Genomic DNA, 18847 nt, shown 5'->3' with positions numbered 1-18847 from the left:
CAAAGCTCCATGAGGACAGACCCTTTGATAAAGTCAGTAAAGTTTTAAGTAAATGAAATGCATTTCCACGACATCAATTGTGTTATCAGAACCAGGGAAAGTAATTTAGAGAAGTTGATATTCAAAATGCTCGTTGAAGTATGCTATGGTCTTTTTGATAACATGCATTGATGGTGGCAATATTATCAAACTAAAGTAATCAAAAGTTGTGGTGATTGCACTATGGAGAACTGCAACAGGATGGTAACGCTATTTTCTTTCTTGTAGAAGACAATGCAATATAACTGCCACTAGAAGCAGTTAAAAAATGCAGGGTTTGCTGTCTGAAAAGCTCCTAGTTTATCATGTGTTTTGTAGTTCTTGCATGTTTTATAAATTTATTTCCATCCTTTACTGATGTACATGTTCTGCTGCATTTGGCTCTATTTCTGTCATGTATACTGAATTGAAAATATGACGGTAAGCTATTTCCTTTCATAGTTATTCCTGCTCTTCTTTACTCAGAGTACCCTCTAACACATCCTGGAAATATTATTCTGCCTGCTGTTCTTATCTCACTTCACGTGAATGCATTTTGGCTTCTGCACAAGTCACTGCAGCGCTTTTACTTAATTCTGTATCCTTTCAGTAGCTTCATGTAGTCATCAAGGAACTTGTAAAGATTCTATTGACTTCTAGGAACATGCTTGTTCCTTGTGGTATTTCCTTTAAATTATTATTGGTTCCACTTTGTAGAATATCCTGTGATCACAGTAAGTGAATATACTGAGTTGAAAATTGTAATTGTCATTTACACAAAACAACACAGAGATACTGAGATTTCATGTATGTGACGAGGATGAAATGTGGCAGAGTGAACAACATGGTACCTGTTGTCTGTTTTGTCGTCCTGGGCTTTTACTGTTGGGCTATCTTTTAGTCCTTTCTAGTAGACACTGACAATTAGGGAACTAATAAGGAGATATAAAAGCATATGCATATTATTATAGTGAGTAGAATCTTATAATTGTTGGTTGATATTAAAAAAATGTTATAGAGGAAATATTTCAAAATATTTTCTGCTGCTTTCCATGAAATTAAGTAATTATTAGGACTTTTTCCATGTATGTCAGAGACTTACTGGCAAACGAGTCATCTGATTAATTAAAACAGTGAACACTGATCATTCCTGCATTCCTGCTTTCCTATCTGTGTGTTCTTTGTTGACTTTCAATCTAATAGTATTTAAAATAAATAAGCAATATAAAATAAAACTGTAAGATATTAGAGGGAAGAAGGCCACAGTTTGCTGTCTCAGCTCAGCTACGAGGTAGGGAATTCAGCATCCAGTGCTGGCCTTAGCCCAAAGCAGGGTGACAGAGCACTAAGGCTTGCGTGCAGAAGTTGACCTTTCTTTCTGGATCCTGAAGGAAGCAATTCATTACATCTTCCATCCTTCAGCACTAAAAGCTGGCAATAGAGAAACATAGTTCTGCTTTTGCTCACCACTGCAGCAAGCTCAAGCATGGAATCTTGCAAATAAGCAGAGCAATTTCTGTATTAAGATGTGTTAGATAAACTCTTTCTTAACTGATATTTCATTATCTTCCTGAGTAAGTTGCAAATGCTTAAGAAATATATTTTCTCTTATTTTAATTCTGAAGAGGAGGTGAGGTTAATGAATGGTTGTCTCCTACTTCCAGTCTTGGTGCTATTTCCTAGATTTCAGAGTTTCAAATAGACAAGAAACAACATGGAATCTATTGACCTTTTAAAGCCTAAGAGCATTCATGGTCTTTCAGGTCAGTTTGTAAAAGCAGATAAGATGTAAACTAATAGTAAAAAGAGAAAAGATATAATTTCAGGTAGAAATTAATAGCATTTTTAAAGTAGAGTGTTAGTGAAAGGCATCAGCCCGGTAATGATCATGTACACTTCAAGGGGAGTGGATGAGTCCTTGTGTTCGTAGCATCTGTTTCAGGACACCTAGAAATGTAATTGTGTTCCTTATGTGTATCCAAACTGTTAGTACAAAACCAATATGAGTAGTTATTATCTGCATGTTGGCATTATGTATTTTATAGCTACAGTAAGTGCAACCACTCAAATGCCAAACCTGTGCTTAACATTGTGCCAATTGGCCTCCTCGCTGATAAACCTTGACAGTACATTGTTCTCTTGTCAAGGGGCATTATCCTAGCAATTCAGCAAAAAATTTTCTTCATTTGGACAGTGCATCTTTCAGACATTCCCTTCTTCTATTGATTTGTTTTCTCCTGTCCCTTTCTCCTTCTTTTGTTTTCTTATCATAGCTTCAGGTTATTAAGTGCAAAGTATTGATGGGAATGGATGGTTTTGGTCGATGGAGAGCTAATGCATCCCTAATCCTGCCATTGTTACAGAGTTATGCTTTACTCTGGTTCCTGATGGGGGAAAAGGTGCAAAGCTCTTGATCCTAGTTTTATTTGTCACAAACCCATCCATCAATCAAGCACAAGCATGTCTGAATGCTGAATGACATGTGGGTCTCAGCTGAAAAAATTCGATAACACTGTATTGTCAGGTTGCTCACTCTTTTTTTTTCGATAAGAAATACATTTGACTGAAATAGATAAGCATGCAACTACTAAAGACTTGAAGAGAGAGAGTGACATACATGGACCAAAGGTTGTTGATCTTTGGTATTAATGATACTTATGAGTAAATAAAAGGGGGGGGGGGGGGGAGGGGGGGAAACTCTAGACATGCAACATGCCTAAATCCTTTAGGTTTTTCTCATTAAGTTGGGGTTTCAAGTTTTCAATCTGGACACATATTACAAACTGTCACCTAAGTCCACATGCTAATAGAATCTGATTGAATTTATTAAATATATATGTAGGTTAATAAAGCAGATATTTCTGACCAGTATATTATTTTAATATATGTTGATAAATCTACCCATTTACAATTTCTAAATGACTATTAACATATATATATATGTTATAAATATATTTATGTTATCCTTTTAGGATTGGAAATAATTTAAAAATAAAATTTTAGTAAACACATTAATATTTTATGCTATACAAGTCTATATGCACATCATTTCATAAATGTCCTTTATGTCCTAATTGTAGTTGTATACTCAAATATGTTTGGTATCCCTTTATTCTAGTTCCTGAGCGACATACATTAATACATTATTGAAAGCTCGTCTCCTTACTTATATACAATTATCTGTTCATACTCGCTTAAGATAATTGCACTTAGGAACTGTTAAAATATTCCCGCTGTACACTGTAAGTTTGGGAAAAATAATCAACAGATTGGAACAATCCAGAAAATTATTTTTATTTTCTTACCATGGAAGTAAATGTTTTAGAGTAGAGAACTGTATCAAATGACCTAAAAAATCTATCAACAAAGATAACAAAAAGGCAACCCAAATCAGAGGCTCTACGATAAACATGATGTAGCCCCAAGTACTCGCACACTCTATGAGTAAGCCGTTTTTCTTCGCTCTGTGACTAGGGGCTACAAAACTGCAAAAATCAATGTGGGAGTGCGTTAGATTTGTTGGGTAAATTACATGTGCTTGGCTGCTCCATTGTATCTGGCCCATATTCCATACCAGATACTTTTAGATGGAACTGTCACATAATACATATACTCAATATTGATTTTTATAGATTTAACAGAGCTTGAACTGAACTCTATGGTAAGCAAGGAAAAACTTGAGAAGTGCAGCTTCTTAAAATTGGGATGAACACACAAATGTAGAAATACTATTGAATGTTTGTGTCTGGGAATCTCCTGGCCCAGTTTTTATTTGGTATGGGCAAAGTCAGCATTAAGGAATCATAAACTTGTGGCATTGAATATCCATTGGTTTATCTTCAGATGATTATTTTAATAATGATGTGATATTTATGTTGTGGATTTAATTCATTTTATTTTTTACATTTGAACCAACACGAAGACATGAATAGTTATAAAAAAATTCAAAGACATTCTTTATGTTGTCTGAATACTGGATGATGCCAGATTAAATCCAAAACACCTCTGCTAGCACTGAAAAGCACTTTGTGGTCTCTGTGTGTATCACAACCAATTTTAAATCAATTTCAGAACATGCTGTAATGATCAAGACACTCAGATGCAGGACAGCTAGGTCTACATTTAGACTTTTGAGTAGGTGGTCTCTTGTGGTGGTCTCAAGTTGTGTATGCTGTTTTACTGGGGGGGGAAGAGACATAATTTCAAGTGTCTAAATATGAAACAGAAAATTTGTCTGCCTTTGAAAATCTCCATGTTATTTATCAAATATGAGGCAATCAGATATAAACAGTTTGGTAGTTTTTAGGTGACAAAAGCTAATGTGACAGGACTGATAACACTCCTTTGTAAACATGAAAAAGTCTAATATTTTCTCACAGAAAGCAAAAGCAAAGATATTTGTAACTTTAAACAGTAAAATAAGACTATATGTGCAAATGTTAGCTTGCTTTTATCATATTTGTGAACGGTGTATTATGGTATGTGTTTAAATAATCACATTTTTAAATACCAATCTCCAGAGTCATTCATGATCAGACAAGAGAAGAATCACGGTTAGAATTACTTGAAAAATGTAAAGCCAGAAGTCTGAATCCACACTCATTCAGGCATCAGTGCCACTGAAACCCTGCCTGCACTGTCAAAGTCATGACCCAGCCTGCACTGAGTGCAGTAACTGATACCAATAACTGATACTGGTTGTAACACACTTACAGGAAAAACATACTGCATACCAGTCCTGCAGTGAAGGACTTCTGGTCACTGATGCAGTGAGGAATACTGAAAATGTATTTACAAGAAAGAGAGAAAATAAGTCTTAAATTTCAGGGGGATGCTTTCACGCTACCAGCTCTGCTCCTTGTTCCTCACCTCTCCCCTGACCTACTGCCATGTCTGCCTATGTAGGGCTTTGAATGCACAGAGAATAGGCAGCATGCGGTCCTGGAGCTATAGGCACTCTTGAAAACATCCAGCTTGCACCACCTGCAATTCAGAAGCCTAATTGTAATCTTTGAAAGTCTCCTTATAGTTTTGCTGTATTTAAGAATTACAGGACATGTCCTCAGCTGGTATTAATTGATATAATTCCAATAATGTTCTTGTTAGGACAGAAGTTTCCACTAATGAACATCCGGCATTGTATCTCTATGGGCATTCAGATGTGGTAATCAGACCAGCCAGCCTCTAAGAGTAAAGCGGAGCCTTGTCAGGGGGCCTCCACTTTAAAACTTTGCTTCTTAGTGTGTCAATGCTTGATTTTATTATTCTAAGGGCATTTTGATAACCCCTCTGTGGCTGGGTCTTCATGGTGCGAAGGTCTGACTAAATAATGAGGGTACTTTCTCTTTTATCTTTAGAGGGAGGATTTCCTTATTACTGCCGATAATATGGGTCAGATTTTCAAAGGTGTTTTAACTTCACCTCTGTGTTTGTACTGCATAAACACTTGCAATTGCTTTTGTATCCAGTCACTCCTACAGATGAGCATTTACCATTAGTTTGATATGCAAGTGATACTTGTGCATGTATTCTTCTGTCTTATTTCTATAGATAAATATACACAGGCACAAGCGAGTGTCATGCTTTTATATGGCATTTTGAAATATTCAGTATTAAATGGACTGGACAGTAACGCTATTTGCATTCTCAAGATATACAATGGGCTTGTTTTGCACCTGGGGGGGGAGAAGATTGTGAACATTTTCCTATGATTTTGTACTCTGTCTCAGGTAACAAGAGGGCATGAAGGGTCCATGATCATATGTGAATTTCCTGATAAAGGAAATGCCTCTCTATATCCTAATGCTATCTGTGATACTGCATAGTGATCTTTCCTTTTTATGAAACACAGATTAGTCACATTAAAAGGAATTTTAACTTTCACAAAACCACTATAGCTCTGCTCCTTAGACAATAAAAAAGGCATGCGGAAGCAGTTATTTATCTTCTGTTGAAAGGAAAATGCATGCAGATAGGGTGTCATCAACAAAAAAGTGCATTTTATGTTCCAGAGTTCAATTCTACTCATGGAGCCTTAGCCATTTAACACCATGACTTCTGACTCCTCTCTGCCTTAGAACTGGAAGCCAGTGATAGAAATGTGCTGTTGTATCATAGTAGCAGCTCTGCTATGTTTTCAGTTTACTCTGGGGTGGTATAATAGAGTCCCCTGATAGTATGCTTAGAAGCAAATCAACTGCTGAAGTGAATGACAGTAGCGTTGTTGACATCCAGTATACGTTAGAAGTCAGCACAAGTATCATGTTGGTGCATGTCTAGTGGACGTCCAGGACCACTCAAGAGGTTAAGGACGTTGTTCATCAACTGGGAACGCATCTTGAGAAATGTAAAGCCAATGGAATTAGAAAGAAAGGGCAAAACACCATATGATTTCTCTGTTTAAGTGCCATATGGCATCTCTTTAAAATGTATAGTACTAGGGAAAAAGGAGATTAGTGGAAAATGTAAGAGCTGCTTCATAGGGCCCTAAGGACCAGCAGTTCAAAATGCTATAGTGTCCAGACAGCGGCGCCTGCATCTTAAGGAATAAATGATGTTAAGCTAGAGAAAATGATTCATGCAGTACTTCTTGTTAGCCTGACACACGTGCCAGAGTGGAATGATCAGCACAACACTGTTGCATGATTGCTACATGTGTATGCTGTACTGTACAACCATGGCTGTCGTACAGCTGTATGACTGCTGAGTTAGCGCGAGTGCATGTCGTCTGCAGCTGAGGTGACAAATCGTGGTATCACTTTAGTGCCTTGCTACAAAGAGAGGTTGCTGAGATCAATTACTGTTTTCTTAAACTGCCTCAAACTAAATTTTAGCTATTATACGTACATGTTATTGCTTTACACCTTCAGGTTAGTTTGGTGGGATTTTATTTGTAATGAGAGTAATTGCTCGTCCATACCCTTCAGCACTGTCTCATTTTGTGCCTTTACTGCTCCGGGCAGACAACAGTTGTATGTGATTAGGTTTTGATCTGGTTTGAGCAAAAAAAAAAATAGAGCGAGATAGATATATGTATGTATATATTAATATATATATTCATATTTTCAATTATATATTTATATGTTGGTTTTCATTTGGATCAGCTGAACTGATTCAACTGAACATGCAGCTACATGAACATAAAACCACAAAAAGTAGGTCCTGATGTTAAAGTGTATTTCCAAACCTACAATTTTGAGAAAAGGAATCTAGCAGAAAACCCTTGCTTAATTTCCACAGAGATTGATTGGTTTTCAAAAACAGGTGGAAAATCATTGACTGGTCTGGATTTTTCAAGTATCTCTAAATATTATATTATGAATTTTCTTGCAGTATCAAACTAGTTGTTTCTTCATTTAGCACATGCAAAATTTTAAAGCTCTATTTATTAAATATGAATATATGTATGAGAAAACTAAAAAATATTCAAAAACCAAAATACAATTAAACATTTGAAGTAGTTGAAATAGCTATTCTTTGCTGTTTGTGGACCTGATTCTGCATCCTTTATGCTAATTTGCAACTGATTCCCATGAAGGAAAAGAACTCAAAAAGGGATCTTTGAATTAGTCCCTTTAGCTGTAAAATTTCAGGTATGAGATAAAAACCCATGGAGTGCTGTACAGCATTAACTGAAGAGATGAAATTGTTTCATCAAACTGAAGCCCGTAAAAGCTATTCATTCCCCACTTTTTGTGCACATGTAAGTCCCAGTAATGTCAATGAGAGCAGCTTGCATGCTTAAAGCAAAAATCAACCCAAAGGCAACAAATTATAATGAAAAAAAAAATGCCTAGGAACAAAAATTTTCCAGCTTGAATTAAAAATCCATCAGCTCCACCACATATGCTTGACTCAAACAATATTTTGTTGGCTGTAAATTGTTTGCAGTAGGGATGCTATATTTTTAGAGGAAACAATCCAGAAAAGCTTTCCACCAAACTCATGATAATTTGATTGCAAAGTCCATATTTGGAGCGTATTAGCATATTCACTTGTGTGTACAAATATATAAACTGTCATCTCCCAAGCAGTGAGAAGAAAATTGACAGAGGAGGTTCAGATGGGGGAGAAGGGAAGGAGTTGCCAATAAGGCCGAAGGCTTGCCAAAATTCTGTAAGTGAAGGAAACGAAACAAAACGCAGAGAATAGACGAGGAGAATGAGTGGCTAATTACTGTACATCCCACTCAGCTAAAAATGAAACATACAGGCACGAGACATCAGAGAGGCACATATTGCATAGGCACATCCTGACAGCAATGACAAAACAGTGTAATCACAAACAGAAAACTAGGAACCTTTCCCTCTTTGTTGGCAGCATTGGATTGAATGTATTCTAGCAGAGAGGCTGTTATTCCCTTGTCACTGCCGGTCCCTTTTCTTTCCCATGCAGAGTGGGAAGATGTTCCCCCCTGTGCTAGCTTGGAAATGTCTCTGGGAGAACCAGGACTCTGAACTAGCAGGTTCCTTGTGCCTGATGCATGCAGGGCCCAATTTACTTCCTATCAAATCCAGCGCTTTTCCTCGTCCTTGACTCAGGTGGCAGGTATGTTGTGGGCTCACAACAGGACATGTGTAGGTCAAGTCTTAATACAAGACACTAGTTAGAAATTTGGGATAGCTGAGAGATCCCAACTTTTGGCATGATTTATTTCATAATTGTGAGCAGGTGTTACCTCTTGGTACTGAAGTTTGTATGACTTTAAGATGTAGCCTTTTTTTTTTAATCATTAGAGAACCCTGTATGAAAGGCATAATGTATGGGCTTGTGGCTTTTCCAAGATTTAGCTGATAATCACCATACATCCCTGTAATTCACCAAGCAGACTGATACATTACTTCACGTTGCAGTGGTTTTGTACTGGTCACTGTATTGTTTTAAACCAAATATATGCAAATTAAAGTATTCTGAAAGATGTGACTGTAACTCAAAGCTGAGGAATCTGAACACTGCAGGAAAGGACTGAAGTGCTTCTGTTTGCGCTCATCTTCTCAGCTGGGCACCTGGCTCCGAGTCACCGAGGTGCACAACCTGGAGTAGTCTCTCCGTATGAGGCTTTATTATCACTTTTGACTATATAGTGTTTACAGTCATATGACTTGTCCATATATACCAAATAATTCGTGGGGGAAGTTGAAAGCAGTGTAGGTTTGGTGAAGAAAGGCGAAGAAGGAATAGCGTTGTATTTCCCAACAAACTTAAAAGGAGTACATGCTGCCAACTGCACTGAAAGGAATTACAGCTGGAAGCAATTAGCTAGATAGTTAGATATATACTGGCTGATGAGATTTGCAAGCCTCATTTCAAATTGCTCCAGGCTCTGCCTGGGCCTCAGACTCTCTGCTACAAGTGGACCAGCTCCTTGCTTTGTGGTAGATACGGAAGGGAACAGGAGATCTCCAAGGACAGACATGCAGCCTCACACAAGTTGATCCCAGCAGCAGTTAGTTTGCATTAGCACAGCAAATGAACCAAGCTAATGAAGGTGCTTCATTAGGGACCTCTGCCTTCTGTTTACATGCCCTGAAAGTGATGTGAGAGTGACTATGAAGTGAGTGCAAAATTAATTTAATATAATTGAATTTAATTGTAATTTTTAAATTACATTTTTGACACTGGCTTTGAGTTCTGCATTCCATGGTAATTCTAGGCTGAGAAACCTGTTGCAGTGATAAATCATCTCCAGAGTTGCAATGGAGATACCATCACAACTCCATCTCTGTTATGGAGAAGGGTATGAAATTGCAGTGAGCAGCTGTTAGGCTGTACTGGGTGAATAATCTGCAATTCAGGATTATTTAGTGAAAATAAATTTGTGAATAATGTTTTCTTTCATCTTCAGTTGGCTACAGTAATGCTCTGCTGTTACTTAATTATGCCTTAATCACCTCCCATGCGTGCTGTGATGCAGCATGTTCAAGCACGACTGCTGAGAAAACTATTGCAGCATCAGCTGCTGCTGACAACCTTAGATCTGTCTTCTGAATGCTCTACAGAATATAGGCTATCACAAAATCAGACAGAAGTTCTTAGTCCTTATGTCCATGTAGCTCAGTCATCTGAACCCCAGATAACTGAAAAGAAACCCCCTTGAAACTCTAGGAAAATGTTGAGAATTAATAATCGCAAAGACCATGGAAACCTCCCATGAGAAGAAAAAAGTTAAACTATACAAAAGGTACCTTTCAGAGTGTTAGCTTGTCATTATGGAGGAAATTCTAAGGATCTCAGTTGATAGCACTCACCATTTCAAATTAAAAGATAAATTATTTTAATAACAAGGATAGTATGAACAAATAGAAGTGCAGAAATTTGGGTTATACTGTATGTAGCAAAGTTTCTTTAAAATTATTGGACAGCCACACAACAAAGAAGTGTTATTTTATATTTATGCTCAGACATGCATTTTGTTTGCCCTGAAGATCAAAAATAAATATGACAAGTGTACAGCTGTATTTCCTTCTTATTAAATTCCTACTTTTTCTAAACTAAGGGAAAAAAGCTCTAATGAAGCAATGTTTTAACTTGGGAGCTTCAGAACAAAGATAGAAGTTTGTTTCAAATTTTACATATTAAGCATGAATAATTTTTCATTTTGATAAGCTTACAAAGGACAGAGTTGTGCATAAAAATAAGGTCTTAACAACATATGAATTTCTCTCTCAAAAAAAAAAAAACAGGAGTATTAACAGTATCGTTTTGACTGATTTGAATATAAATCTTTGGGAAAAAATAAGCCTGGAAATAATGCAATGCCAAACCTGATCCCTTGGCTGTATATAGCTTTGTTTGGCTTTTGAGCAGACATGGGATTGAGGAAAGAGTGCGGGACCTGTATGTAAGGCTGCCCAGAGGTTCTGCAAGGCTGTAAGATTCCAGACGTTTTCCCTGGCAAGCAGCTGCTGCTGGAGTAGCGTGACTCAGCCAACTCTTACTGCTTTTAATTGCTGCTGACTGGTATGGGAGGGGGGATAATGGAGTTTTCAGTGTGCTGCCTGCACTACCTCACAATCCTTGTGTGAAAAGGGGATCTTCACAGTGCCAGCCCCACTAGCTTTCTGTAGTCTGTACCAAAAGATCTACTAAATTACTGCAGTATATGCACAACTTCTGTTGAGTGAGTGATAGTAGCTAGAGAAAACAATCAAATTAGTTGGTAAGCAGCATATAGCAAGAAAGCACCCTTCTAATTTAGTTCTTTTCTCTTGCAGGCACCTTATATTTTATCATTCAAAAAAAAAGCGGGGGGGAAGGCATTGTGTTCAGATAAAATCAAGGAAGGTCTGAACCATAGGATGTGTTACTGCAGTGCTGGTCTGCAGATGATACTCCCTGACCCTCAGTAGACTTAACAGCTTAATGCTAAATGCCATATAAGCAGGTATTCTGGGTGAGAGATGGTTTTGTCTGGCTGGTTCAGAGCAAGACCAAAGCAGACACAGAGTTGTCCACACCCGTCAGTATACACATCACAGCAAGGGAAGGGTGCACTCCATGCACTTTTAATCCTCCAGTGTGTCTTTTTCCAAGGAGAGGAGAATTCTCCTTTGGGGGAAATAGTTGTGTGACATGATCTGTACAGCAATAAACTTAACAAAAGCAAGATTTATTAGAAAAAGTAACTAACTCAGTGGGGCAGGGATAGAGACAAAGTAAAGCCAGTTTATTCAGAATAAAAGTAATCTCACAGGGATTTGCTTTACTTTAACTAAATTTGCTCTAAATTTGTTTTCACTCTGTTACTTAATTTGACTTATATTATCCAAATGTCTCTAGATAGACATGGCCAACTTTGTATGAGGAAAATGTGAAAAAAGGGCCCTACTGTTGTTTTACAGCTGACAGATTGTTCTTGCTTCAGAATCCTTTATGTTCCAGCAGGTGTTGGCAGGAGGAAGGCTGGCTCACAGGCTGAAATGTAATATTAAGAGGAAAAAGGCACAGAAATTTCTGGGGAAAGACTTGAGAAAATGTTGCTAATATCAGCGAGTGCTTTTGCTGTTCCAACCACATACAGACTTGTGGGTTTTTTTCAATGTCAAATATCTATCCTAAGCTTTATAAAGTACTTATCTATGATAAAGTATAAATCCTGCAACATCATCTCTTCTCAAAACCCAAATGAAGGTACGAATAACGAGCCACAAATAAAAGTGAATTCCAAGCCAGACACACCTTTAGCCAGAAATGAAAGCCATTCTCCTCCTCTGTTCCCTGAACCAAAGATGAATAATGTCATATACCAATCTTTGGGTTCAACAATCTTTGAGTAGTTTGGAACAAGGATCTGAGAATTTGCACTACAGCTCCGGCAGTACGCTGTGCCCTAGGCAATGGGCTTTCAGCGATGTGCTCACAGTTAAGGCTATTCAGGCCACTGATGGAAACATTAGGTTCTCTGTCAAGTCCAGTGGAAGCTGTTCGGTCTAACAGCTAAATGAAATTTGGCAGTTCCTCTTTTAAACTTTTGATAGAGAAAACAAGAAGGAAGAGGTAGCTTCCATAGCTGGATGTTATGGTTACGTGCAGTATCATTGCATGCAGATATTGAGGATTCTATTGCATATTTCTTTATTCTGATTTAGTACAGGCAGACAAACCATTCCTTACCAATGGCAAGTGAACCATGTTTAAATTATTTTTGGGTAGCAAGTAACTACACCCTGTGAAGCTCATCCTGCAAAGAAAACCGTTCTATTAAAAAAGAAAATAAATCAGAATCCTCTCGTGTAGAAAAAGCAGAGTGCAAGATGGTTGAGCTGTTCCACTTGTTTGTGTGGCAGACATACAGCCCCAATGATGTCGTGACTCTATGACAAAAGCAGTACAGAATAAAGAGAAGGAACAATTTGCAAGAGTTTTTCTAACCAGTGAGAAATAACTGGATTCTCCCAGACCTGACCAAGAAGTGTTTGCTTGGTCCAAGAAAATAGCGCTTGATAACTTGCAACCCTATTTCTGACGTACACTCACCAGGGGAAAGAAGGAAGAAAAAGTTGAAGTCTTGGGCAGTGCCTCTTCTGAATGATCAACTTTTGTAGTCGCAGGAAGGGGATTCTCGATTTCTGACTGACACCTGCAATCTCAGCATTCTCCTGTGATGTCTGAAGTGCAGGATAATAACAGCAGTAATTTAAAACATGTTTTTCCACTAGCAGCAGGACTAATGAAGTCTAGTTTCCTACAAATGTTTATTCCACATCCTGAAACCCACCAACCTAGCGCAACAGTCTCAAATTCTCCTTTCTTACTGTCATGGCTTACCTCAATCTCTCCAGTTTCCATTAAAAAATCCTTCTAACAACACTGGGGACAAGGGGAAGTGCACGCTGTTTCTTTTTCTTGAGCCAGGGTTGTGCTGAGTGGGCACATGGTAGCTTGGCTAGTGGGCAGCCACCCAGACTAGGTTGCTGTTTCCTTGCGTTCTGGTCTTTCCTACACTGGAAATGTTGCTTTTGGTTCCTTTCTCTTTGCAGTTCCTGATTTTTACAGAATTTATCTCTAAGACTATGTACCCCTCTATCAAATTTGATTTAAATTGGCCAATAGGTTCAAAAGGTAACTTCAGATTTCTGGATAATGGGTAAATATGAAAAAGAAGTAGCCCTTTATGCTCCTGACTCTCTTCTCTATACCTCCCTATAATTCTTTATAATTAACTTTTACTGCTGGAGAAGGACACAGGGTTGGACACAGCTGTAGCGCAACTATTCTTCTGATTTCACACTTCATGTAGTCGGGTCTTGAAAGCGTGCCATGTGAATCTGCAACTGCATGTCCTAAAATCTGTGAAGTTCTTAACTTTTTCTGAAGTCCTTGGAAGGCACTTGAAACGCCTGATTACAGTCCTGAAACTTCTAACTTTACCTACGTATATTAGAAATAAATTGTTACTCATTCTCCCCAGTAAAGATCTCCCATTTGGGGGGTATTTTAAAGTGGGAAGGGCACGTAATTTAGCTCAAATGAGGGTTTGTGTGGTTTTGAGCATGGAAGTGCCTGACCTTTTGCAATCTGCTGTGAGTGTGCATGCATCATTGTTTGTAATTTGGCTTTTTAAGGATGTAATGTTTTGTATCAAACATGTTCTTTGAGAAAAGTAATATAAGTTAATTTGCAACAAGCATCCTGAAAAAAAATAATTCCAAAAAAAAAAGAAAAGAAAAGAAAAAGTAAAACTTTTACATTCTTAGTAGGACTTAATTTAGTCATTCTGAAATGTAGAATAACTACTTCATCTATTAAACTGTATAGTCTCGGTTATCATCCACTGAAGTACATCTTTTTCCGGAGTTGTAATGGAAATATAATGAATGGCAAAAAAATTGAGTGGAAGGAAAAGAAAATTATGCTAGCTCCTCTGAAATTGAACATTTTAATGGCAATGGGATGGGGAGGAGATGTATGTTGCAAAGGACTTTTCACTTGGATTATAATTTTTTTCCATAATTGGAACATCCTAAATGATATTATGACATTTAGTATGCAAGATTAGATTATTAGCATGAGTAAATGTAGAAAAAGGACACAAAAAGACAAATTTCAAGCATTTGGCTCTGGGAGAGCAGTAATAGCAATATGAATTGACTCACCAAGGCTCCAGTCCAGCAGTTACTGATGTGCTTAAGTTCACATAAGTGAATTTTTCCTGTGGAACTATTTAAAAACCTAAGGCTGAACAGGATCCTAGGGTCTTATAATACTGGGGCTAAATTAGTCTTCTACAGAAGAATTCTGGTTTTCTAATTTAGCTTAGGTCACTACCTGAATAGTGTTATTGTAACATTTTAAAAGAATCTCAATGACTTAAAAAATATTAATAATAATAAAAACAACAGCACAGTTCCCTTTTGCTTCTCCCAGTGATAAAAAGTGTCCTGGACACCGTCACTGCACACTCAGCAGCAGTGAGGGCCACATTGTATACGTGCATTACAGATAGTGAACAAAATCAAAGGTACAGAAATCATATCACTGTCATTTGATGATCAGCCAGCATCATTTCAATCTTATCCAGATATAACATTTAGAAGATTAAGTCAGTTACTTGAGAGTTGGAGGCTCATAAGTATGAATATAATGAAGAGCCTAAGATGCTTTGATTTTCCAGTGCCTTTTGGGGTCTGGACCATAAAGTTGTCTATCATCAGCATATTTAAAAATAGCATAGAACATACCTCTCCACTAACTACATTATTATCCCTAACTGCCCACTGCATAAAAAAGACAAGATAGATCTACACAGGACTCGCCATGGAAACACTGATGCCGGGGGGAAAAGCCAGTCAGGATCAGCACTGTCCACTCTACACAAGTACAGAAACTTTCCAGAGTATTTTATGAGAAAATATTTGTGGGTGTGAGAATTATATGCACAAGTGTCCGATCGTCAGCCCCTGACAGGGTGAATGTTGCCATTAACTAATTAGCAACAGAATTTGCATAGCCTGCAACTCTCAAACATTTCTATGAATAAATTGATGGTCATCCAAATACTTGTAAATGAATTAATTAAGAGAGATGATAGGATTCTACAGATATCCAAATGAAACTAACCATTTCTAGTAATTAAAACATTTTACCCATATGATTATTCACCTATTTCTACTAGCAAGGTTATTTTTGTCTAGTTCAGTGGAAATATCATGACCTGTTACTGTATTGTATATTTTCTGGTTTTTTTTGTTTGTTTGTTGGTTGGTTTTTTTTTGTATTTTATCCCTTGACTGTACTGCACTATCCAAGGTATAAAATAATTAATGCATTAGCTTGTTAGTGATTAGCTTCTTAGCCAGAACTTGTGAAAATTTAGAGCATTTAAAATTCTCCAGCTGGCTGCTACTGCCTATTTTGACTGCTACAAAATTCACGCATACCCACAACATATTTCTCTTGTCCTTTGGTAATTAACAGGCTAGAAGTGCCAAAAAAAAAAAAAAACTGTTGCCCTGACACTATTAGAGCAGGAAGTATGAGCCTCTAAAAAGTAAAAAATACCTTATTCTATGTTTAGAGCTGATTGTATTAGTTGGTGGTTGTGGCCTTGAAGTATTTTGATTTTATCTTAGAAAACAGGGCTGATCTGGATGAATTCCAGCTGAAGCTACAGGAATTGAAGAATTAAGCTACAGAACATAATGAAATGATTCAGTCCCATGCAATCTGATGAGCATCACTGTGTGTAATGGGGTGTGTGTGTGTGGTTGCATCTGAAGCTGGTTGTATACCATTGATTACAAAAGTACCTTTTACACATAGTGTAAGATAATTACTTTGTATGAAAAGCAGACTATTTTAAAGCATTTATTTTAATAAATACATTTAGCACTAGTTTTCTGTATGTGGGTATATTGTTAGTGGGTAGTATTCAAGGCTAAAGCCCTTACCTTTGTGCTGATGTTGAAAACTATCAATTATAAAACACCTAACAATGTTCCACCAATGAGCGTGCTCTGCTAGCGGCACGTTCCTATTCCTCTCTTTAAAAGACAGATATTGCTGCGTGCAGGAGTGCCGAGACTGGGGTACCATTGTTAGGGCTGATTAAGGGGAGGAGGAACTGTTCAAATTTTAGGGTTCTTTTCTTATCAGACATCTATTGAACTGAATAGCATTTTGTTTTATATCACACTTTTTATGGCCTAGGTATCTCAGAGCTCTTTAAAAAACAATCTGTTTCAACAATAAATGTTACTAGTATAGTGAATGTGTAGGCATCTATTATGTGATCTGCAATAGCTCACGTACTCTTTGGCATTTGAACAATACATTTAGGTAGTAGGGTGATGAGAATAGGTAAGACAGTTTTATTTGCAAGTGTTAAAATAAATGTTTAAGAATCTTAGCATTGAAACCAAAAGTAGGAGGAAAATATTTATCCTGTAGCTTATAATTTGGTATAAATCTATTTCACATCCACCTGGATGCAGAGTTGTGATAGGCGAGAAAAAACAGAGCAGTAATTGCTCATTGGAGGTATGGGATCTTGAAAGAAGTAGTCCCAACCTACATCTTGAGCAGTCTACAAACATCTCCCAAGTGGCTTAGGACCACAGTAGGAATGGTCCTGTCACTGAATTGTCGTTGCTGGAGCCCTGGACCCCAGACTGCATGGAGTAGGTTTACAACTCCAGCTAATGTTGACTGTGTGTGAAGAGAAATTAGAAGGGAGCATGTAATGAATGTTAAAGAAGCAGTAAGAGGAAGGAAAAAAATAATAATAATAACAAGACCATAACATTTCTAGGCGTTCCTTTCCAAAAATGTTAGATCAGTCTCAACCGGTATGGGCTCACAGTTGTCCTCTATGTCCTTGGTAAAATTACTAGATTGCTAGCAGAGGTTACAGAAAAAAAAAAAAAAAGAAAAAAAAAAAGTCTGCAGCTTAGCTACAGCAAATCACACACTAGCAGAGTGGAAACTAGGGTAGAATTGGTAAAATCCTGTACTGACCCCAACTGTATAGATTGTCCTGAATGTAGTCTTTCTTACAGCTACACCTATGTCATGCTATAGCTATGTGGATGCTTTTCTCTGACTGTGCACCCCAGATGCATTTTCTCTTTCTTTTCTCCTGTAGTCAAGGTCTCTCTCTCTTCTTTCTCAACCTCCATCTGCTCTCATCTCCTTTTAAACTCTTCTCTGGCCCCCCTCGTTCAACCTGGACAACACCATACCTCTTTTCAAAGCCTTTATTTTAAGAAGAAAATAAAATACATGAAATCTGAATGACTTCAAAACCATATTCTGGTGCTTTCTCTTGCTTCTCAGTCCACTATTGTTGTTCAGACAGTGTATAGAGCACTATATCAAGTAATTGGGTATTATCTTCTGGACTGTAGTTCAGGCACTAAAAATAGCGTATTAGTGACCACTTTGTTCCATATGCCTCCTCTTCATGAAAGGAGCGAGCGGCACTTCTTTCAGGCTTTCCATGTTGGAATGTTAACTTCTAGCAGAGGTGCTGTTCTTTTTGTGGTGAAAGCAAAATACGTATGAACTGGATGTGATTGTTGCTTCCATATAATGTTGTAAAACTCATTGCCACATGATTATTTTCTGTCACTAGGCTCATACTTGCAAGTTCAGACTGACATGGTCTCCACTGCTGTTGTTTGACAGCATTGCTTTGTTGTTCTACTGTTCTTTATCCTGTGCTCCAAAAGACTGGGCAGTGCACGTCTCTCATTAAGACAACCACCAAGTGGGCCACTGTTTCCAAAGGTAGCTGATTTTGGTTTTCAGCTAGCAACATCTCACAGGAGTCTGAATATCACAAATGATAACCAACTGCCTTCCACAAATCATGCTCAGATAAAGTGTATCACCTGGGCCTCCAGGGATTAGGAACCCAAAATACCTGGTCACTTTTTGAAATCTCTGTGTTGTCCACAATCAGGTAGGTGATCTTCAGGAGGGGGCAGTGGTTTCTATCTCTTGCTGTGAAAAGGGAACAAATGTGGTCCTGATGAGATGGCTTGAAGGCCTGTTTGTCTCTTCCAGTCTACATCTTTCCATTCAGTTACTGGGGGACCCCTGGAACATGCTTCTATTCCTGAAAGCCCTGCCGCTTAGTACCCCACTCCCTTCTTCAGCATCCAGTCAGGTCCAGCTTCTGTGCATCACTGCAAGGTGATCTCTTTTTCTTACTGCAGATGTTGAGGAGGATGACCAACTGACAGTAAAATTGCTTGGTACTGATGAGCCCTTGGCTTTGTTATTGTGGTAAAACATACATCATTTGACAGCTGCATGTGCATGGAAAAAAACATGGATGATTAACGGTTTCCTGTCTTTTCTTGCTACTGATCTTCTTTGCTATGACAGA

At 37.8% G+C, this 18847-nt stretch overlaps 2 protein-coding genes across 3 annotated transcripts in view; one reads left to right on the top strand and one right to left on the bottom strand.

Moving 5' to 3' along the window:
* Nucleotides 1-18847, top strand: part of LOC310904150 (uncharacterized protein) — a 265904-nt gene that overhangs the window by 205914 nt on the left and 41143 nt on the right. The window lies entirely within an intron of this gene.
* Nucleotides 1-18847, bottom strand: part of LOC310904145 (uncharacterized protein) — a 65819-nt gene that overhangs the window by 28851 nt on the left and 18121 nt on the right. Inside the window, exon 1 of one of the 2 annotated variants that reach the window (XR_014588060.1) lies at nt 870-2617. The exons of the other annotated variant lie outside the window; for it this stretch is intronic. The gene's annotated coding sequence lies outside the window, so the exon portion shown is untranslated. Of the gene's footprint in view, nt 1-869; nt 2618-18847 lie in introns of those variants that run through there. 2 annotated transcript variants of the gene reach the window in all.

Source organism: Anser anser (assembly GCF_964211835.1).
Source record: "Anser anser genome assembly, chromosome: 9".
Taxonomy (NCBI): Eukaryota; Metazoa; Chordata; class Aves; order Anseriformes; family Anatidae; genus Anser; species Anser anser.
This window is presented reverse-complemented; position numbering and strand designations above follow the sequence as displayed.